The sequence below is a fragment of the Canis lupus genome, chromosome X (assembly GCF_011100685.1).
Source record: "Canis lupus familiaris isolate Mischka breed German Shepherd chromosome X, alternate assembly UU_Cfam_GSD_1.0, whole genome shotgun sequence".
In the NCBI taxonomy this organism is placed as follows: Eukaryota; Metazoa; Chordata; class Mammalia; order Carnivora; family Canidae; genus Canis; species Canis lupus.
The window spans coordinates 103627705-103649840 of NC_049260.1; the positions used below are offsets into that span (position 1 = coordinate 103627705).

At 38.7% G+C, this 22136-nt stretch overlaps 2 pseudogenes; both read left to right on the forward strand.

The window, feature by feature from the left end:
- OR2AF4P (olfactory receptor family 2 subfamily AF member 4, pseudogene) lies at positions 8489-9431 on the forward strand (annotated as a pseudogene).
- On the forward strand, positions 17204-17873 carry LOC100855581 (annotated as a pseudogene).
- The last annotated feature ends 4263 nt before the right edge of the window (positions 17874-22136 follow it).

Below are 22136 nucleotides of genomic sequence, written 5' to 3' on the forward strand. Positions count from 1 at the left end.
TGGGGATTTACCCCAAAGATACAGATGCAATGAAACGCTGGGGCATCTGCACCCCGATGTTTATAGCAGCAATGTCCACAATAGCCAAAGTGTGGAAGGAGCATCGGTGTCCATCAAGAGATGAATGGATAAAGAAGATGTGGTCTATGTATACAATGGAATATTACTCAGCCATTAGAAATGACAAACACCCACAATTTGCTTCAACGTGGATGGAACTGGAGGGTATTATGCTGAGTGAAGTAAGTCAATTGGAGAAGGACAAACATTATATGGTCTCATTCATTTGGGGAATATAAAAAATACTGTAAGGGAATAAAGGAGAAAGGAGAAAAAATGAGTGGGAAATATCAGAAAGGGAGACAGAACATGAGAGACTCCTAACTCTGGGAAACGAACTAGGGGTGGTGGAAGGGGAGGTGGGCGGGGGGTGGGGGTGACTGGGTGACAGGCACCGAGGGGGGCACTTGATGGGATGAGCACTGCATGTTATTCTAGATGTTGGCAAATTGAACATCAATAAAAAATAAACTTATTTTAAAAATAAATAAATAAATTTAAGGTGTGCAATTTGATGATTTGATACACTTTTATATTGCAAAATGATTACCACTATAACATTAGCTGACATCTCTCTCACATCACCTAATTATCATTTCTTTTCTGTGGTAGGAACATTTAAGATTCTACTCTATTAGCAACTTTCAAATATATCCATGCTATTATTAACTATAATCACCACGCTGTACATCAGGTCCCCAGAACATACTCATAAGTGGGAGTTTGTATCCTTTGACCACATCTCCCCAATTCCTCCACTCCCAGAAACTAGTAACCACTCCTACTCTCGGTTTCTACGAGTTCAGCCTTTTCAGGCTCCACATATAAGTGAGATCATACAGTATGTGTCTTTTTCTGTAGAATTCCATATTTTAGTAATCTAAAATTTGGGTGACATAATTCTGTGCATTTTTTTAAATGCAGCCGTCATTCTAAGGTCAAGTGGGGACATGAACAATGAATATGCATGCTAAGTTGACTCCTTCTTTTAGCGAGAGGAGTCATTTGCACTCACCATCTTGTACAGATCCCCTTTGCCCTATTCCCTCATTTTTCCTCCCAGTCACCTCTTCTTACAAGTACCCATTGCCAGCAGTGTCTTCAGGGAGGCTCATAACCTCTGGTGCAAAAGGAGATTTGACTGTTTTGGCAAATGGTTGTCAATTTGTTGTTATGAGTTGGGTTCACTAAAGGAAAACTAAACTTTTACATCATGGGTGCTAATTCCTGCTAATTGCCATCACCTCATAATTAAATTGGCAGAAATTTCACTCCACGAGCAGGGGATATGAAACCTGGCAGGCTTAAAAACCACCACCTCAGAGGACTCTGAGATTGGAAAGTGTGAAATCAACAGGTTGTTTCTAGGCCTTAGTTGTATGAGGGATTCAGAGGACACAGAGTGGCACAAAGGAGTGTTGTTAGAAACAGGATAAGAGATACGTGGATGCCTAAGGAACCACCATTTGCTGTGACCTGTAGAGGATGGGTAGTTCCCAATGACTATAATGCAGAAAGCAAATGCAAGGTGGTGTGCAGGCTAGAGGATATGATTTCAAGAATAATCAACATACCATCTAGATTAGCAGTTGGAAAAGTATAGCATGTGGATCAAAAACAGCCCACTCCTTGTTTTCATGGTTTTATTAGTGTACGGCTGTGCCTATTTGTTTACATGATGTCTAAGGCTGCTTTAGTGCTACAATGGCAGAGCTAAGTAGTTGCAACAGAGACCTATGGCATGCAAAATCTAAAATAACTCTTACATGAATGATTTCAGAAACAGGTAGCTAGTCCCTGTTCCAAATCATAAAAGGGATAGATTGAAAGAAATAATCCTGAAAGGAAGCCAGAACAAAAGAGAGGTTAAGAGGATCCCACTCTATGTGTGGAAGATTAGAAATGGGATAACTTAAGAGAGGAGAAAAAAGGGTAGTGGGTAGAAGTTGTGTTCCTATGTTAAAATATACATGAATGAAGGTATTTCTATAAAGGTGATTCTGAATCAATTATAGCTGAAATTGGCAAACCACAGCCTGGCCAAAAAAACTGGAGCACTGTGTGTTTTTTTTTAACTGAAGTTTTATTGGAAGATAATCACACCCATTAATTTTTATATTTTCTATGGCTGTAGCATTATTGCAAAAAACTTTAATAACAGGCTAAGACATTTAATTATTCACTTCTCTTCAAACCCCCTCCTCTTCTGGTCTTTCTCAAATTGTAAGCCCATGTGAATCAGCTTTGAGAGTTCTTTTTCTCCTTCCTAGGTGTATCTACTGTCCTTCACCTGTTTCCAGTCACATTTCCAGTCTTATTATCTTTTATTGCCAGTAATCTGCAAAAGCAAATGAGAGAACTTTATCTTCAGGCAATATTTTGGCCTCATGATTACATGCCATAACCCAAATCATGGGTAACATAGTGGGCTTGAAATTTTAAGATTTAATACCTGCTTAAACAAATTTCCCCTAATATATTGATTAATGATTAATACTATGTTGGAAGAATGTATCCAGTGACATGCCCAGGGCCCTGCTCTGTTCAACACTTTTATCAAATGACTTAGATAAAAACCCAGAAGACAAATTTACCAAATTTTGAGTGACACAAAGAAAGTAAGAAGTGCTTAAGTAAAATTTCAGATACCAGAATTAGCATCCAAATGATCCCCTCAATGATCCCATCCCCTCAATGGAGGGGAACCCCAAGCCAAGCTGAATAAGATGAAGCATTGCTTAGCAAATCATAAAGCTGAGCCTTAAGGTTAAAGAAAATCAGTTATACAGTCACAGAGGAAGTGAGATAACTGGTTTTATAGGAGTTTCTGTGGAAGAAAATCAAGGTTAGGGGCTTTACATCCTTGCTAAGCATACTATTAAAAATAACCAGCTATTCTAGGATATGTAAGAATGCTGCCACTATCTGTAGTTTCTCCATGATGGACACTAGTCATTCAATGCTTTCAGAAGGGTGTCTGGTTCACAAGACCACTCTTTAAGAGAACACTGGAAAAAAAACAGGAGTAGACCTAGGTATTTTCAGGAATAGATCTGGGTAATTGAGAGGTCTTGGAATGAACGTGTCATCTGAATTGAGATAGAAGGACCACAGCATGATTAGCTTGGAGAAAAATATTCTGTGACATTGGTGTCATTAATGAGTTTCTGTGGTAATTCTAAGCCTAACACAGGAATTGAAGAGTTTCTGGGACATGAAACTTTCAGTGGTAAAATCAAGAAAGTCCAGGACAAACCAGGAAGATTGGTCACCCTACACTGTGCTTCAGCTACACTTATCTCTTATTCAGCAAACATTTAAACTTGTTTTGCTGTAGTTTTGCTGCTGTTTTGGGTGTAGTGTAGTAACCACTAACACCCAATAAGAAGTGACTGTCTGAAAGTCTTTCTTTTCTGTTGTCATTCTACAGAACACTGCTCTATCAGTCAACACATTTTTTGGTACCAAAAATCAATGACTACAAATTTTAGGGAAAAAAGTTATTCAGGGTCACATGGCCCCAAACAGCATCATTAAATGCAACATAAAAATACCTTAATGGAAGAATCCATTCAGTCAAAGTGACATTGGGAGCTTTTATTTCAGCATTTTTCAAGACTTTCTTCTGTGCAAAGTAGAGTGCCAGAGAAAGCAGAGCGACTGTTCCATCTCACTCAAACTCTCTTCCCTGAAATTTTCACATATTTACTTTGTGTCATTTTGGTCTCCACTCAAACATCACCTTCCTTGAAAGCAAACACCTATAATAACAATCTTGTTCCACTGCTCTTTCATACCACCCTGTTTTATTTTCAACTTAACAGTTATTACTATCTGAATTACTTTATTTGTTACTTATTTTCTGTCTCATCCCCACAGAATACAAATTAAATAAAAGGGAAGTCTTGTCTCTTTTGTTCTTTGCTATATTCTCAGCAAGTAGAACAGAAATGACACACGGTAAGAAATCAATAATTATTTGCTGAATGGATAAATGAATGAATTATTCTGCATGACCATGAAGCTTAGATTGAATCCTTTCATATACACACCAAAAGGCTCTGAGGAAAAAATATCTACAAGATAAGTAAAATTCAGTTACCTAGTAAACTTTCAGAGTAGGCCACACAGATCAGTATGAAATAAGGATAGGTTTAGTAGACTCTGATTATAAGGCAAGAAAGTTGCTGTCAGGGCACCTGGGTGGCTCAGCAGTTGAGCATCTGCCTTCAGTTCAGATCATGGTCCAGGGCTCCTGGGATCCAGTCTCACACAGGGCTCCTTGTGAGGGGCCTACTTCTCCCTCTGTCTATGCCTCTGCTCTCTCTCTATGTCTCTCATGAATAAGTAAATAAAATATTTAATAAAAAAGTTGCTGTCAGTTAGGCCTTATGAGATTGCTAGATAAGTATTGTCTACACCCAAGAGAGTTGAGTCTGTGCTGTTTGCATGCTCTGTGCTGTGTACTTAAAGTGAAAAAGGTCTATTTTCATCTAAATCTCTTGTGATTCTCTCTGATGAAATTATCATCAGAGACTTTAAGAAATTCAAAATTAAAAGATTTAGATAAAGGAGATCTATGTCCTCACAACCAACTTCCCTTTTAGAAATATGAGCCGCAGAATTTCTTTCTTTTATGAATTCCCAGATGATATGGTTTTTTTCTCCCAAGATTCTAGCCCATTCTATCATAATTAAGTCCATAGCATCAATTCCTCTCAATGCTTCTTTAACCTTCTGAGAAATGGAATTGTCAGTAAGGCAAATCCCAAATTTATCAGATGCTCTGCTTTTAGCAGAATGAGACTTCCATCAGATGCCTGGACAGCTGAAGCCCTCCATTCCCACTGTAGCTTGCCTCTATGCCAGTTCTGTAATCTTCATTAGGGAAGCATCAACCATGTCCTCTGTGAAATATTTCCTGGATGACACTCCAATTTCTCCCAATTTGTATGCTCATGCAAATGTTCTCCATCTTATCTTCCTTCATATTTTGTGGATTTCCACACATGCTTAATATATTTTTAATATTTGGGGGTGAAAAGGTCTCTAAGAATCACAAAGAAAATTCTTAAGGAATGAGTATTTCACATAGGCAGACCCTTACCGTCAACCCTCTATGGAAGGAGTGAACCACTAACACCCAATAAGAAGTGACTATCTGTCTGAAAGTCCTCCTTTTCTGTTGTCATTCTACAGAACACTGCTCTATCAGTCAACACATTTTTTGGTACCAAAAATCAAAGACTACAAATTTTAGGGAAAAAAGTTATTCAGGGTCACATGGCCCCAAACAGTATCATTAAATGCAACATAAAAATACCTTAATGGAAGAATCCATTCAGTCAAAGTGACATTGGGAGCTTTTATTTCAGCATTTTTCAAGACTTTCTTCTGTGCAAAGTAGAGTGCCAGAGAAAGCAAAGCGACTTAGATATGGCTGTTAAATCCAAGGACTTACAGCCTCCAAAGTGTACACTCAGCCTTACTTCCATTATATGGGGTCCAAAGTCCCTTCAGTTAAAAAGAAATAAAAAACTTTATCTAATCTCTGTTAAACCCACAATCATACTTGGAAGAGAACTGAATTGAGCAACACAACATATCCTTTGCAGAACCCAGCAAACACAAAAGTTATGCAATCATCCTATGATATGCATCTTGTTCTCCAAAATTCCTCAATATAGATTCTTCATAGCACTACCTGAGCATTTAATATTCTAGCAGAAAAGAAAGTAAATTCATGAAGAACTACTCAAACAGAAGAAAGTTTCTCTTTGAAGAAGACTGTGTGTGGTTACCCAACACCACCATATTAACCTACCAGAATCATTGCTATATGGAACATTCACTGAAATTCTCATTAACCAGGTTAAGAGGAAAAGGAACATTATTTTGATAAGCAAAATATAACAGAAGCTTCCTCCTCCTTCTTTGTTTTCTCTATGTTTGTATTAGACAACTAAATTACAAAACAGGGATATCTCCTAAATCTCAAAAATGGAAACTATTCTTCAAGACTGAGGTCATGAATTCTTCAACATTACTCCATTATCCTAATTTCCAAAGGTCCTTCTTACATTTGAATTGTGTTTTCTTTTAATGTTACTTAAATATTTTTGGTCTGTAAGTACACTATACATTTTTGGCAAAGACCAATATTTTTAAAATATCTAGATGTATTCAGCAAGGACATCTCCTCAATTTATTTTTCTGTGGCTGGGAACTAAGTAACAGAACTTTGGACACCTCAAGAAGAAATTTCATTTTCATATTTGTACGGGCAAAGAAAAATCACATGTCATGAACTGGCATGAACTATATTATCATTATGTATGCTAGACAATGAATTTCTTTATTGTTTTTAAACACCAACCTTTCATGGTAGCCTTATTACAAGCCATCTCTGTGTAAATAAAAGAAAAATAAATTTAACAAGTAGAAATAAATGTGCATGATTCACCAGCACAGTTAACTCAAGATTTTCCAGCCTTATAACCACAACTGATAGGAAGATTTATTACCACAGCTGCTTGTATTAAACTTCTTTTCCTTGCAGTTGAAGGAATCAAATTTCTTCTTGGAGATTAGTCATTTGTGGGGGTGTTGCCAACTGCAAAATGCTTCTGTTATGAATGAGGTGCACTTCTCTGTTACTGTCCTCCAGCCCTAAGTCAGTGAGTAATTTTCATCCTTTTATGTGTCTTCTCCCGCCTACAATCAGGAACAGATTTTAATGACTTACACAGTCAAACTTTCTTTGGTTGTTACTCAAACCTGAAACTTCAGATGGTATTGTTTCTGATAACATAATAATTTCACAAGGAAAGGTAGGATGAAATGACATTTTGACACATGTTTACAAGGATGAAATTCAAGCCAAAGGAAGGGTCCATATGGGATATGAAAATGAGAACAGAGTTAACATAGCTTGTGTGGGTCACAATTGTGCCAGGCACTGCACTAGGTTCTTTATAGACATAACCTTTTCTAATTCTTGCAACAATCATGCAAGAGACTAAGTGATATTCCCATTTCATATATGAGGAAACTGACTTTCTTAGGATTGTGAGGTTACTGGTGGCTGACTCAGAATTTAGGCTTAGATCCCACTGACTCCTTCACTTTCTTTCTGTATTTTAACATTCTGCTTTTTTGGGTATGAAGAATTACCCAATTATATGCAGCACTAATACAACAATACAGTATGGAGAGATTTGATTCTGTGTCTAAATAAGAAACTCTTAAAGCCAAAATAGATTTCAATGGGTCATCTGTTTTACTCCCTACCAAAATTACACAAAACTGACAGGACTCTGTCTTTCCTTCTTTCTTCCTTTTTTTCTTTCTTTCTACACACCTGGAAACATGTATTCCAAAATTTGACTTGTCTCTCTTCAAAATTTCTGGTAAACATTGTCTTCATAGGGATCCCTGGGTGGCGCAGCGGTTTGGCGCCTGCCTTTGGCCCAGGGCGCGATCCTGGAGACCTGGGATCGAATCCCACGTCAGGCTCCCGGTGCATGGAGCCTGCTTCTCCCTCTGCCTATGTCTCTGCCTCTCTCTCTCTCTCTCTGTGACTATCATAAATAAATAAAAATTTTAAAAAAAAATTAAAAAAAAAAAACAAAAAAAAAAACATTGTCTTCATAAAATCCTTTATCTAATAAAATTTTCCCATCACCCTTTAAGCTTTTGTTTGGAGACAGTAGGATCTGCACATAGTAAGCTTCTGTCATTGAAGACAGATGTCAGAACAATTGAACAAAGAGTGAGATTTTAGTAAATCCATGAGTCGCTTCATTTATTTCATGTCATTTTGGCTGGTGTTGTTTTTCCATTGAATTGACTGATTGCTATAGCTACATATACACTTCCCAATTTGCCATCCATATGTGGTTTTAATATGACATAGAGGAAGCAAAAAATAAGAGCTGAAAAGCAAATAAGTATTTCAAGCATTCACAATTGTATCATTGAGCTTAAAGTTAAAAATTATTGTTTGTTAATCAGTGAAACAACTTCAATAAAGCTGTCTATAAACTCATATGTTTGGTAAGAAGATATAGCATATGTGCCCCTTTTTTGGTCAAGAATAAAGTCAATCATCTAGCAATGTCCCTTTATGAGAGAAATAATTTTAACTCAATGTTAATGACTATCTTACTTGATTAGGTATAAGTACCTCTAATGGGGATCTAACATAGTCTGAACAACTTAACCTTATAAATTTCTGCAAGATAGAAAAGCAAAGAAAACCTGTATTTTCATCATTCGATACTTGAGCAGCTGAGTCTAACCCAGTAAAACAAATGACACACAATAATTAATCAGAAGTCTAGAACATGAACTCTAACAAGCTACTAAGATGCTATTTTTCTTAATTAGTAACATAGATGACATTATGTTTTGTCATCTTTCCTAGTACTTGAGATGACTAAATGGGCAGTCTAAAGACAATGTCTCTGAGATGGCTGAATTCATCCTCACGGAATTTTTCCAACAGCCTCAAATCTAGGCTGCCTTCTTGGGACTACTGTATTTCTACCTGGTCACCATGTTTGGGACTAGCTTTATTGTAGTGAGATGGGATTCTCAACTTCATATCCTCATGTATTTTTTTCCTCAGTAATTTATCCTTCCTTGGTATCTGTTACTCTATCAGCTGGGAAACATATGTCTTGGCCCAATGTTTCAGGGACTTCCCCATCATTTTCTACACCAGCTGTTAGGCCCAGATGACCACATCCCTCTTTCCAGGGATGACAGAATGCCTCTTCCTTGCTGTCATGGTTTATGACAGGTTTGTTGCTAACTCCAATCCCCTGCATCACACCACCTTTATGAATAATCAGGTTTGCATACAGTTGGCATTGGGAACCTGGGCCAGTGCCTTTTTAGTAGCAGTCTTGCCAATCATTGCAATTCCTGCTTATTATTATGGACAGAATATCATCAACCATTTTACCTGTGAGATTCAGGCCCTGCTGAAGTTCATCTGCTCAGACACTCCTGTCAGTCTGAGTCTAGGTCTGGTTATCCGTATATTCACACTGTCCCTGACCTTCCCTTTTGTCCTTATTTCCTACTTCTACATTGTAGTTATCATGCTGAGGATCCATTCTGTTCCGGCCAGGCTCAAACCTTTCTCCACCTGTGTCACCCATCTAACTGTAGTCACCATATTTAATGGCAAAGCCATCTACATGTACCTGAAACTACAGTCAAAGGAATCTCAGGAAGAATACAAATTATTCTAGATATTTTATGGAGCAGTTATTCCCACATTAATTCCCCTCATTTACACTCTGAGAAACAAGGACGTAAAATCTACACTTAGGAAGTTAGCCAAAGAAAACGAAAAATCCTAATGGCTCTCTTTAAACCTCTTCAATGTGCAAGAAAAATAATGAAAACTTGGTTCATAAAATTCCAATTTATGTTTTTTAAAACAAACAGCATCAAAAATCTTAGTGAAAATTCTACAAGGTCACTACTAGACACTCAGTAACAAATTAACCTTAAATGTTAACATTTTGTCAAGTCATATTACGACCTAAAGTCATGAATGTGTCCAAAATAGTTTAGAGAAAGAATAATAGTAGGAGATAGGCAAAGGCGAATGCTACAGCTATAGTAGTCCATCAGGGACAGGTTCTTTTCTGAGATATAGAGAGCAAGGTTTTTTGTGATCAAACATCTTTCTTTCCACACAAGGTGGATAAAATTCAAATATAGCACACTAGTTATATATATAGTATTTGCTCCTCATATCACATTTTATAGGTGTCTGCCCCAATTTGAACCTAAGGGACAAATAACCTCTTAATTTTCACATTTATATGATAGCATCTCATGGCAAGAAGTATCTTTGTATGTATAAAGCACTTTATCTTTTAAAAAGCATTTTAAATAAATATTCTAGTTTATACTTACAATTTCTTATTTTAAAATCATTTGCATATTATACATATTAATAAATCTTTTCTCAACCAACATTGCTTCTACAAATATTAAATTTCCATCATATCAATTTCTTACAAAAATGTTTAAACTAAAATTGTTATTCTTTTGCCTTCTCCAATTTCTATGCCTTCTCTTCCATGATGTGCCTTAGCGACCCTCTGGCCATTTCTACTCCCACTTCTCATACACATTCATGAGCTTTAGCATTTCTGCTCTACCCAAGAGTCTTCATGGCCAAGATTGTGATTATTTTTCTCCTTCTTCCTCATTTAATAAGATGCCATATGCACTTTCTATTGTTGGCAGCCAACATGTACACTTTGTATTATGGTAATTTGTTGATTCTTTTTCTCATCTTAACTTTGACTGACTCTGGAATTTTTCTGTCAAAGCACATTGAGAAGGCTATATATCTTGCTTCTAAAATTTTCTTTCCTCCCACACTCTTCTTTTAGATTGATGGATATCTGGTCACACTATTTCCTTTCTTTTTTTTTTTTTACATTTTTTTTAATTGGAGTTCAGTTTGCCAACATATAGCATAACATCCAGATCTCATCCCATCAAGTGCCCCTCTCAGCGCTCCTCACCCAGTCACCCCCACCCCCCGCCTACCTCCATTTCCACTACCTCTTGTTCATTTCCCAGAGTTAGGAGTCTCTCCTGTTCTGTCTCCCTTTCTGATATTTCCCACTCATTTTTTTCTCCTTTCCTCTTTATTCCCTTTGATTATTTTTTATATTCCCCAAATGAATGAGACCATATAATGTTTGTCCTTCTCCCATTGACTTATTTCACTCAGCATAATACCCTCCAGTTCCATCCACGTCAAAGCAAATGGTGGATATTTGTCGTTTCTAATGGCTGAGTAATATTCCATTGGATACATAGACCACGTCTTCTTTATCCATTCATCTCTCGATGGACACCGAGGGTCCTCCCACAGTTTGGCGATTGTGGACATTGCTGCTATAAACATCGGGGTGCAGGTGTCCCGGCATTTCACTGCATCTGTATCTTTGGGGTAAATCCCCAACAGTGCAATTGCTGGGTCGTAGGGCCGATCTATTTTCAAGTCTTTGAGGAACCTCCGCACAGTTTCCCAGAGTGGCTGCACCAGTTCACATTCCCACCAACAGTGCAAGAGGGTTCCCCTTTCTCCACAACCTCTCCAACATTTGTTGTTTCCTGCCTTGTTAATTTTCCCCATTCTCACTGGTGTGAGGTGGGTATCTCATTGTTGTTTTGATTTGTATTTCCCTGATGGCAAGTGATGCAGAGCATTTTCTCATGTGCTTGTTGGCCATGTCTATGTCTTCCTCTGTGAGTTTTCTGTTCATGTCTTTTGCCCATTTCATGATTGGATTGTTTGTTTCTTTGCTGCTGAGTTTAAGAAGTTCTTTATAGATCTTGGATACTAGTCCTTTGCTAACCCTTCATCAAGACAGTGTGGTACTGGCACAAAAACAGACACATAGATCAATGGAACAGAATAGAGAATCCAGAAGTGGACCCTCAACTTTATGGTCAACTAATATTCGACAAAGGAGGAAAGACTATCTGCTGGAAAAAAGTCTCTTCAATAAATGGTGCTGGGAAAATTGGACATCCACATGCAGAAGAATGAAACTAGACCATTCTCTTACACCATACACAAAGATAAACTCAAAATGGATGAAAGGTCTAAATGTGAGACAAGATTCCATCAAAATCCTAGAGAAGAACACAGGCAACACCCTTTTTGAACTTGGCCACAGTAACTTCTTGCAAGATACATCCACGAAGGCAAGAGAAACAAAAGCAAAAATGAACTATTGGGACTTCATCAAGATAAGAAGCTTTTGCACAGCAAAAGAAACAGTCCACAAAACTAAAAGACAACCTTCAGAATGGGAGAAGATAGTTTCTTTTTTTTTTTGAGACTTTATTTATTTATTTATTTATTTGAGAGAGAGATTCCAGAGGGAGAGGGAGAGGGACAAGCAGATTCCCCTCTGAGCAGGGGGCCTGATGTGGGGCTCGATTCCAAGACCCTGGGATGATGACCTGAGCCAAAGGCAGACGTCTAACCAACTGAGCTACCCACTGGTCACACTATTTTCTATTCTTGGCCCCTTTGTTTACTTTCTGAAGGTTAATCAGTGTGTGTGTGTGTGTGTGTGTGTGTGTGTGTAAAATCTTTCAGCAGAAAACTATAATAATCAGAGAGTAAGCTTCACACTCCATTTGCCCCTGGTAGTGGTGAAGAAATCATTCTGTATGTATGTGTGTGTGTATGAGTGTGTAATTGATAATCGATATAAAATCTTAGAGTGGTTTCTGGAACATAGCAAGCATTCAATAAATTGCTATTTATTGAATAGTATTTTTTTATAAATTGCTAAGATATTATTGCAATTTTCTGAAAGTTCCCAAATACTCTCATTATTATTTCTTTCTCAAAGTCAATTTCCTTTCTGCATTGTCCTCTCCAGAGCGTACAACAAGGAGCCTCATCATCCCATTCTCTAGTTTTAGAAACATATCATATTTCTCTTTGGCTTTCACTTTTATGGCTTTGCTTTTAATCTGGTTGACTCTTATTCCAGTTCCTCTGACCTATGCTTGATATATTTTAAGTAGAGACAGCCCCAAACTTAGGAATGAGTTATGTCCAAAAGTTAACTCATATGTCATCAGCTTGGAACTCAGAGCACGTTTTCCCCACTGAGACAGAGTAGCTACATTCCAAAGGCAGCTCACCAACACCTATTTAGGTCACCATTCTATCACTAATAATACTAAAATCCCTAGGAACATTTTTAAAAGGACGTTTATTGGAAGATAGGTTTTGAGTCCACATTTGGATTCTAAAAACACAGGCACTGTTAGATGGCATTACTGCTTCAAGAAAAAGTCTGCCATGAGGATTTGTGTAATCACCCTCATGCCCTCATGAGTGTATGGGGAAATCTCCACAAGATGTAAGAGTGGGAATTGGGGAGCTTCTCTACAGACAACAAAAGTAATAACTTGCTTCTTTGTGGGGGTCATACGCAATTTAGAGGGCTACCAATCTCTCTTCATTTCTCTTTATGTTGTTGCTGGTGTTGGATGACTTGCTAACACAATACCTGGGGCCATTCATTTCACAAACATTTACTAAATGGCTATTGTATGTTAGAGATACAAATCAAAGTAAGTAGTTTTCTGCCTTTGAGAGACTCACATTAGAGATGGGGAGTAAATAAGCACCGTGAAGTGCTATAGATACTGTGATCCACATTTGTACAGTTACAGACACCAATTCTAAATGGGCAGTCAGGAAATATTTAATAGAAGAGATGACACCTTTAGTAAAATCTTGAGAGAGGAGTAGCTTGCCAGTTGGATAAAGAAGGACAGTTTTAGTGGACACAATATGAACAAGTACAGAGGTACAAAACCCAGCTTGGTGTACTTTCAGATACTGCCAACAATTTAATTCCCACAGCAGAAAGTGTGGGAAGTGTTTTGGCAATATATAAAACTTGAGAAGAAAGCAGTAGGCCAGATTATGAGACTGCTATGATATATTAAGGAGCCAGCACTTTATTTACTCTACAGGTCGACAAACTATGGCCTGAAGGGCCAAATCCAGCTCTTGGCTTATACGGCCCATGAGTTAAGGTTGGTTTTTAAGTTGTTAAGTGATGTAAGAAAAATAACAACTGAGAAGCCTACTCTACAAAGACTGTTATGTAGCCTGCAAAGCCTAAAATATTTACTATCTGGCCCTTTAGAGTAAAATATTTTGCTGAGCTCTGCTATAGATGGTGGGCAACCATTAAAGATTTTTGAGCAGATCAGTAACATGTTCAGAATTGTTTTTAAAAGCTCACGTTTACAACAAATGTATAAGATTGATTGAAGAGGTATAAGATTGAATGTAGGATCAATTGGGAGGTGTTAATAATCTAAGACCTAATGCAGAACTGAACTAAGGATTTAGCAATAAAGATTTGGAAGAAACTTGTGTCATTAGAATACCCCTTTTTCATTTTTACATACAATTTAATTTACATTCAATGTGTATTTTCTCGGAAGTAAGATCTTTAGCACAGATATAATAAAGGGCCTCAAGGGTTGGATGAGCTCATCCTGAACATCATTCACGTCTTTTCAACATTCAATGAGCACATAGAGATATGGAGAGAGGAGGATCCAGAGTCATAGTTATGTTTTATTCATATATGACCTCTCCCTTCTCCAACCAGTATAACTTTGCATGGCATATGAAATTGCACTTTGTTCAAACAAAACATATTTTAAGATAATAAATGTCCTCTAGCTCCTTTCATGATTTCTGAAGTTCACTCATCACCTGTTATTCCTTTAGACATACTGTTGCATTACATGCATCATGAATAGTACCACTATGAACCTTAGAAAATTTTTTCTAAAAAATGTTGTTATTCAACATAGTACTGGAAGTCCTAGCCACAGCAATCAGACAACAAGAGGAAATAAAAGGTAGGGGCGACTAGGTGACTCAGTCACTTGAGCACTGACTCTTGATTTTGGTTCAGGTCATGGTCTTGGGGTTGTAAGATTGAACTCCATGTTGGGCTCTGTGCTGGATGTGGAGCCTGCTTAAGATACTCTCTCCCTCTCCCTCTGCCCCTCCTCTGCCCCACTCACACACATGCTCTCTCTCTCTCCCTAAAAAAAAAAAAAAACAAAAAAGAAAGAAAAAAGAAAAGAAAAGAAATAAAAGACATCCAAATCAGTAAGGAAGAAGTAAAGTTTCACTATTTGCAGATGACATAATACTCTATATAGAAAATCTGAAAGACTCCACCAAAAACTGCTAGAACTGATAAACAAATTCAGCAATGTCACAGGATATAAAATCAACCTACAGAAACCTGTTGTATTTCTATACAGTAATAATGAAGCAGTAGAAAGAGAAATTAAGAAAACAATCTCATTTACAATTGCACCAAAAATAATAAGATAGGTAGGAATAAGCCTAACCAAAGAGGTAAAAGACATGTACTCTAAAAACTATAAAACTGATAAAAGAAATTGAAGATGACACAATGGCAAGATATTCCATGCTCATGGATTGGAATAACAAATATTGTTAAACTGTCTACCCAAAGCAATCTACATATTTATTGCAATCCAATCAAAATACTAATGGCATTTTGCACAGAGCTAGAATAAACAACCCTAAAATTTGTATGGAACCAGAGAAAACCCTGAAGAGCCAAAAGAATGTTGAAAGAGAAAACCAAAACTGGAAGCATCACAATTATGGACTTCAAATTATAATACAAAGCTGTAGTAATCAAAATAGCATGGTACTAGAACAAAAATAGACACATGACTCAATATAACAGTAAAGAAAATACACAAATAAACCCACAATTATATGGCCAATTAATCTTTGACAAAGCAGGAAAGAATATCCAATGGGAGAAAGACAGTCTTTTCAACAAATGGTGTTAGGAAAACTGGACAACTACATGCAAAAGAATGAATCTGGACCGCTTGACTTACACTGTACACAAAAATAAATTGAAAATGGATTAAAGATCTAAATATGAGACCTGAAACCATAAAAAAATCCTAGACTAGAGAACAGGCAGTAATTTCTCTGACATTTCTCTAAGTTTTTTTCTAGATAAGTTCCTGAGGAAAGGGAAACAAAACCAAAAATAAACTATTGAGATTACATCAAAATAAAATGTTTCTGCAGAGAAGGAAACAACAAAACTAAAAGGCAACCTACTGAACAGGAAAAGGTATTTGAAAATGACATATTCAATAAAGAGTTAGTATCCAAAATATATAAAGAACTTATCAAACTCAACACCCTAAAAATGAGTAATCAAATTTAAAAAGGGCTGAAGACATGAATAGACATTATTCCAAAAAAGCCATACAGGTAGCAGATACACAAAAGATGCTCAGCATTACTCATCATCAGGGAAATGCAAATTAAAACTACAATGAGATGTGGTTTATGTATACAATGGAGATGTGGTTTATGTATACAATGGAATATTACTCAGCCATTAGAAACGACAAATACCCATTTGCTTTGACGTGGATGGAACTGGAGGGTATTATGCTGAGTGAAGTAAGTCAATCAGAGAAGGACAAACATTATATGGTCTCATTCATTTGGGGAATATAAAAAATAGTGAAAGGGAATAAAGGGGAAAGGAGAAAAAATGAGTGGGAAATATCAGAAAGGGAGACAGAACATGAAAGACTCCTAACTCTGGGAAATGAACAAGGGGTAGTGGAAAGGGAGGTGGGCAGGGGGTGGGGGTGACTGGGTGACGGGCACTGAAGTGGGCACTTGATGGGATGAGCACTGGATGTTATTCTATATGTTGGCAAATTGAACACCAATAAAAAATAAATTTATATTAAAAAAACTACAATGAGATATCACCTCACACATGCCAGAAGGGCTAAAATCAAAAACACAAGAAACAACAGGTGTTGGAGAGGCTGTGGCGAAAAGGGAATCCTCTTGCACTGTTGGTAGGAATGCGAACTGGTGCAGCCACTGTGGAAAACAGTATGGAGTTTCCTCAAAAAGTTAAAGATAGAACTATGCTATGATCCAGCAATTGCACTACTAGGTATTTACCCAAAGAATACAAAAATACCAATTAAAGGGATACATGCACCCCTATGTTTATAGCAGCATTATTTACAATAGCTAAGATATGGAAGCAGCCCACGTGTCCACTGATAGATGAATGGACAAAGAGGATGTGATACACACACACGCACACACACACACACACACAGGAATATTATTTAGCCATAAAAAGTGAAATTTTGCCTTTTGCTACAATGAGGATGGGTCTAGGGTGTGCTAAGCAAAATAAGTTAGTCATAGAAAAGACAAATCCCATATGATTTCACTCATGTGGAATTTAAGAAACCAAACAAATAAGCAAAGGGGAAATAAGAGAGAGAGAGAGAGACAAACCAAGAACAGACTTAACTATGGAGAATAAACTGATGGTTATCACAGGGAAGGTGGGAGGGGATGGGTGAAATAGGTAATGGGGACTAAGGAGTATATTTGTCCTGATGAGTACTGGGCAATTAAAATTAAAACTTAAAAAAATATGTATTATTGCTTTCCTGCTGGCCTTTCTCACTCCGATGAGGCCTGTAGGCAGTAGCCATGGCACTCAGCCTAAATGGCACAATATTGAAGCCCCACTTCCACAAGGACTAGCAGAGGCATGCCCACATGGTTCAACCCGCCAGCAGAGAAGATCCACAGACTCAAGGCCTGCAAGCCAAGGCACACCACATGGCCTGGAGCGCTCACATCCAGATCCATCCATCCCATCCTGAAGTGCCCCACAGCAAGGTATCACACCAAAGTGCAAGCTGGCAAGGGCTTCAGTATGGAAGTTATGGGTGGCTGGACTCCACAAGAAGGTGGCATGGACTATTGGAATTTCAGTGAATCCAAGAAGTCAGAACAAGTCCACAAAGTTCCTGCAGGCCAATGTGAAGTGGCTGAAGGAGTACAACTCCAAGCCCATTCTATTCCCAAGGAAGCCCTTGGCCCTCAAGAAGGCAGGCAGCTCTGCTGAAGAACTAAAACTGGTTCCCCAGTTGATGACCAGTCATGCCCATATGGAATGTCTATAAGAAGGAGAGAGTCATTACAGAGGAGGAGAGGAACTTCAAGGCATTTGCCAGTATTCACATGGCCTATTCCAATGCCCAGCTCTTTGACATCGGCACAAAGAGCCAAAGAAGCTGCAGAATAGGATGTTGAGAAGAAAAATAAAGTGCCATTGGCAACTTGTGATAAAATACTTATGTATCTATATATGTAATGTCAGGGACTTCCAGTTTCTAAGTTTTTCTTTTTTTTCTTTTCTTTTTTTTTATTTTTCTTTTCTTGTTTTTTTTTTTTTTAGTTTTTTTTAATAAATTTATTTTTTATTGGTGTTCAATTTACCAACATACAGAATAACACCCAGTGCTCATCCCGTCAAGTGCCCCCCTCAGTGCCCATCACCTATTCACCCCCACCCCCCGTCCTCCTCCCCTTCCACCACCCCTAGTTCATTTCCCAGAGTTAGGAGTCTTTATGTTCTGTCTCCCTTTCTGATATTTCCCACACATTTCTTCTCCCTTCCCTTATATTCCCTTTCACTATTATTTGTATTCCCCAAATGAATGAGAATGCATACACTGTTTGTCCTTCTCCGATTGACTTACTTCACTCAGCATAATACCCTCCAGTTCCATCCACGTTGAAGCAAAGGGTGGGTATTTGTCGTTTCTAATGGCTGAGTAATATTCCATTGTATACATAAACCACATCTTCTTTATCCATTCATCTTTCGATGGACACCGAGGCTCCTTCCACAGTTTGGCTATTGTGGACATTGCTGCTATAAACATTGGGGTTTTCTTTTCTCATATATCATTCATTCTCTGTTTTTTTTTTTATCATATTGCTGATGTCCTTCTTATTCTATCTACTATAGAAACCCACAGGGATCCCTGTGTGGCGCAGCGGTTTGGCGCCTGCCTTTGGCCCAGGGCGCGATCCTGGAGACCCAGGATCGAATCCCACATCGGGCTCCCGGTGCATGGAGCCTGCTTCTCCCTCTGCCTATGTCTCTACCTCTCTCTCTCTCTCTGTGACTATCATAAATAAATAAAAAAAATTAAAAAAAAGAAACCCACAGATATAATCATTCTATAATATATCAATATATAAAATCAGTATGTTATAAACCTTAAATGTAGACAAGGTTACATGTCAATTATATTTCAATAAAGCTGGGGGGAAAAGGAAACCTACAAATAAATGTTTGCTCAGTTCATGCAAAAAAAGTCCTAGAATAATAGTATCTAAATTTCGTTCAAGCTATTTTCACAAATATTATCTCATTTAAGCTTCACAACAATGTGAAGTCACTTTACAGATGAGAAATTCAAGGATCTGGAAGCTGATTTTCCCAAGTTTGCACAGCTGACAAGTGGTAGAAGTGGAGCTAAAACCATCTCTGATCTGAAAGAGTATAGATCTTCCACTATGCCACATGCATACCAGAAGCAAATTTAGATTTTCTCGACATCTTTTTAATGATGGCCACTCACACTTGAGCTGTGAAGTCTGTTGCTGAGTCACTCTTTCATTTTCTGCTTGCTTTTGTGTGCCCTTGTGTTAGCCCATATCCATTCCTGCATTACAGCTCCATAAAGGACTCTCATAACTGATATCAAGTCACCTTAACCTATCTGTCTATAATCTCTCAAGCACATGACAACTGTCTTCCTTCCCTGCACATGAGGAAATGTCAGTAGTCCTTCTTGTTTTTGCTTCTTCCCTATATCACCCAGACTCTCCATCTATTGCAGACATTTGTCATTTGCTCTTTGGTTTTCTCTATTTCTGTTCTAATCTCTTTATTCGTTTTCTCTGATCTCCATTAGTTTGTTCTAAAATTGAAAATATCTATTTTTCTCTTCAAAGCATTTGGTTTCATTTCTTTCCTTGAGAGCTTTCTTCAAATTATTTTTTCATATGTACCAATCCTCTCTGACAGCTTGAAATGAAAGCTGGGCTTCTCTCCCCTTGACCATTCCTCATCATTTTCAATCCTTTTCCTTACTTTTAGGAATTTGCTCATCTCCCATTTACCTCTGCCAAATTTCCAAGCTTTTAAAAAATTAATTTCAGCTATTACCATCGCATGATCAGAAAAAGTGCTATCTTTCATTTTATATGACGGACCACTACTCTCTCTTGCAATATAAATCCTGTCAACCCTACTGGATCACTTCCCTTTTATGTAAGCATACTGCAAAGTGTTAGCATACACTTCCAAATAATCTTTCAAGTCTACATTTTTGCACACAATTTTCTAAGTATTCAGCTTCATTGGTCAATTTCCATTTATCTCTGGCCTTATTCCCTTTTCTGAGATGTAATTGAAATGTCCCTATACTCCAAAACCACTCTACTTTATGAAGAATGAAGAAAGGACGCTGCATCCTTAATTTACAAATCCAAGTTGTCCTTCTCCCTAATTGACATCCTTCATCATGTCTTCCAATACAGATATCCTATCTTTTAAACATTTACATGATGACATTTTACCAAAAATCCTCCATTGTAGTCTCTTTCTCCCCTTCAACAATAGGAAAACTCAAAAAAAGCCATGTCATATGAATAATGGACAAATACTGTAAGCAAGCAACAGTATGCTGTAGAGATATAGAGAAATCAGATATAAGGGAGGGGCAAGATGGCGGAAGAGTAGGGTCTCCAAATCACCTGTCTCCACCAAATTACCTAGAAAACCTTCAAATTATCCTTAAAATCTATGAATTCGGCCTGAGAATTAAAGAGAGAACACCTGGAATGCAACAGTGAGAAGAGTTCGCGCTTCTATCAAGGTAGGAAGACGGGGAAAAAGAAATAAAGAAACAAAGGCCTCCAAGGGGGAGGGGCCCCGCGAGGAGCCGGGCTGAGGCCGGGGCGAGTGTCCCCAGGACAGGAGAGCCCCGTCCCGGAGACGCAGGAGCTGCACCGACCTTCCCGGGCGCAAAGGGGCTCGCAGGGAGTTGGAGCAGGACCCAAGAGGGCGGGGATGCCCTCGGGCTCCCCGGGACAGTAACAGCAACTGCGCGCCCAGGAGAGTGCGCCGAGCTCCCTAAGGGCTGCAGCGCGCACGGCGGGACCCGGAGCAGCTCGGAGGGGCTCGGGCGGCGGCTCCGCGGAGGGGGTTGTGCGGCCCGGGAGCGCGAATCCAACAGCGCAGGTGCCAGAGCACAGGGCGCCGGGACACAGCCCAGGATCCGGCCTCCCCCCGGGACAGGCAGAGGCCGGGAGGGCCCAGGACAGCAAGGATGCTCCTGCCCCGAGCTGAGCAGATCAGCGGCCCCGCCCGGAGCATCCAGGCCCTGCAGACGGAGAGCTCCAGAGTTCCTGCGGGGGCTGAATCCAGGGCTCCAGAGCTGACCCCGCCACTGGGGCTGTTCCTCCTGCGGCCTCACGGGGTAAACAACCCCCACTGAGCCCTGCACCAGGCAGGGGCACAGCAGCTCCCCCAACTGCTAACACCTGAAAATCAGCACAGCAGGCCCCTCCCCCAGAAGACCAGCTAGATTGACAACTTCCAGGGGGAGCCAAGGGACTTAAAGTACACAGAATCAGAAGATACTCCCCCGTGGTTCTTTTTTTTTCTTTCTTTTTTTTTTTTTTGTTTTGCTTTTTGATTTGTTTCCTTCCCCCACCCCCCTTTTTTCTCCTTTCTTTCTCTTTCTCTTTTTCTTCTTTTTTTTTTCGTTTTTTTTCTTCCTTTTTTTTCTCTTTCTCTTTTCTTTCCTTCTTTCTGTCCTCTCTTTTTCTCCTTTTCCCAGTACAACTTGCTTTTGGCCACTCTGCACTGAGCAAAATGACTAGAAGGAAAACCTTACCTCAAAAGAAAGAATCAGAAACAGTCCTCTCTCCCACAGAGTTACAAAATCTGGATTACAATTCAATGTCAGAAAGCCAATTCAGAAGCACTATTATACAGCTACTGGTGGCTCTAGAAAAAAGCATAAAGGACTCAAGAGACTTCATGACTGCAGAATTTAGAGCTAATCAGGCAGAAATTAAAAATCAATTGAATGAGATGCAATCCAAACTAGAAGTCCTAACGACGAGGGTTAACGAGGTGGAAGAACGAGTGAGTGACATAGAAGACAAGTTGATAGCAAAGAGGGAAACTGAGGAAAAAAGAGACAAACAATTAAAAGACCATGAAGATAGAATAAGGGAAATAAACGACAGCCTGAGGAAGAAAAACCTACGTTTAATTGGTGTTCCCGAGGGTGCCAAAAGGGACAGAGGGCCAGAATATGTATTTGAACAAATTCTAGCTGAAAACTTTCCTAATCTGGGAAGGGAAACAGGCATTCAGATCCAGGAAATAGAGAGATCCCCCCCTAAAATCAATAAAAACCGTTCAACACCTCGACATTTAATAGTGAAGCTTGCAAATTCCAAAGATAAAGAAAAGATCCTTAAAGCAGCAAGAAACAAGAAATCCCTGACTTTTATGGGGAGGAGTATTAGGGTAACGGCAGACCTC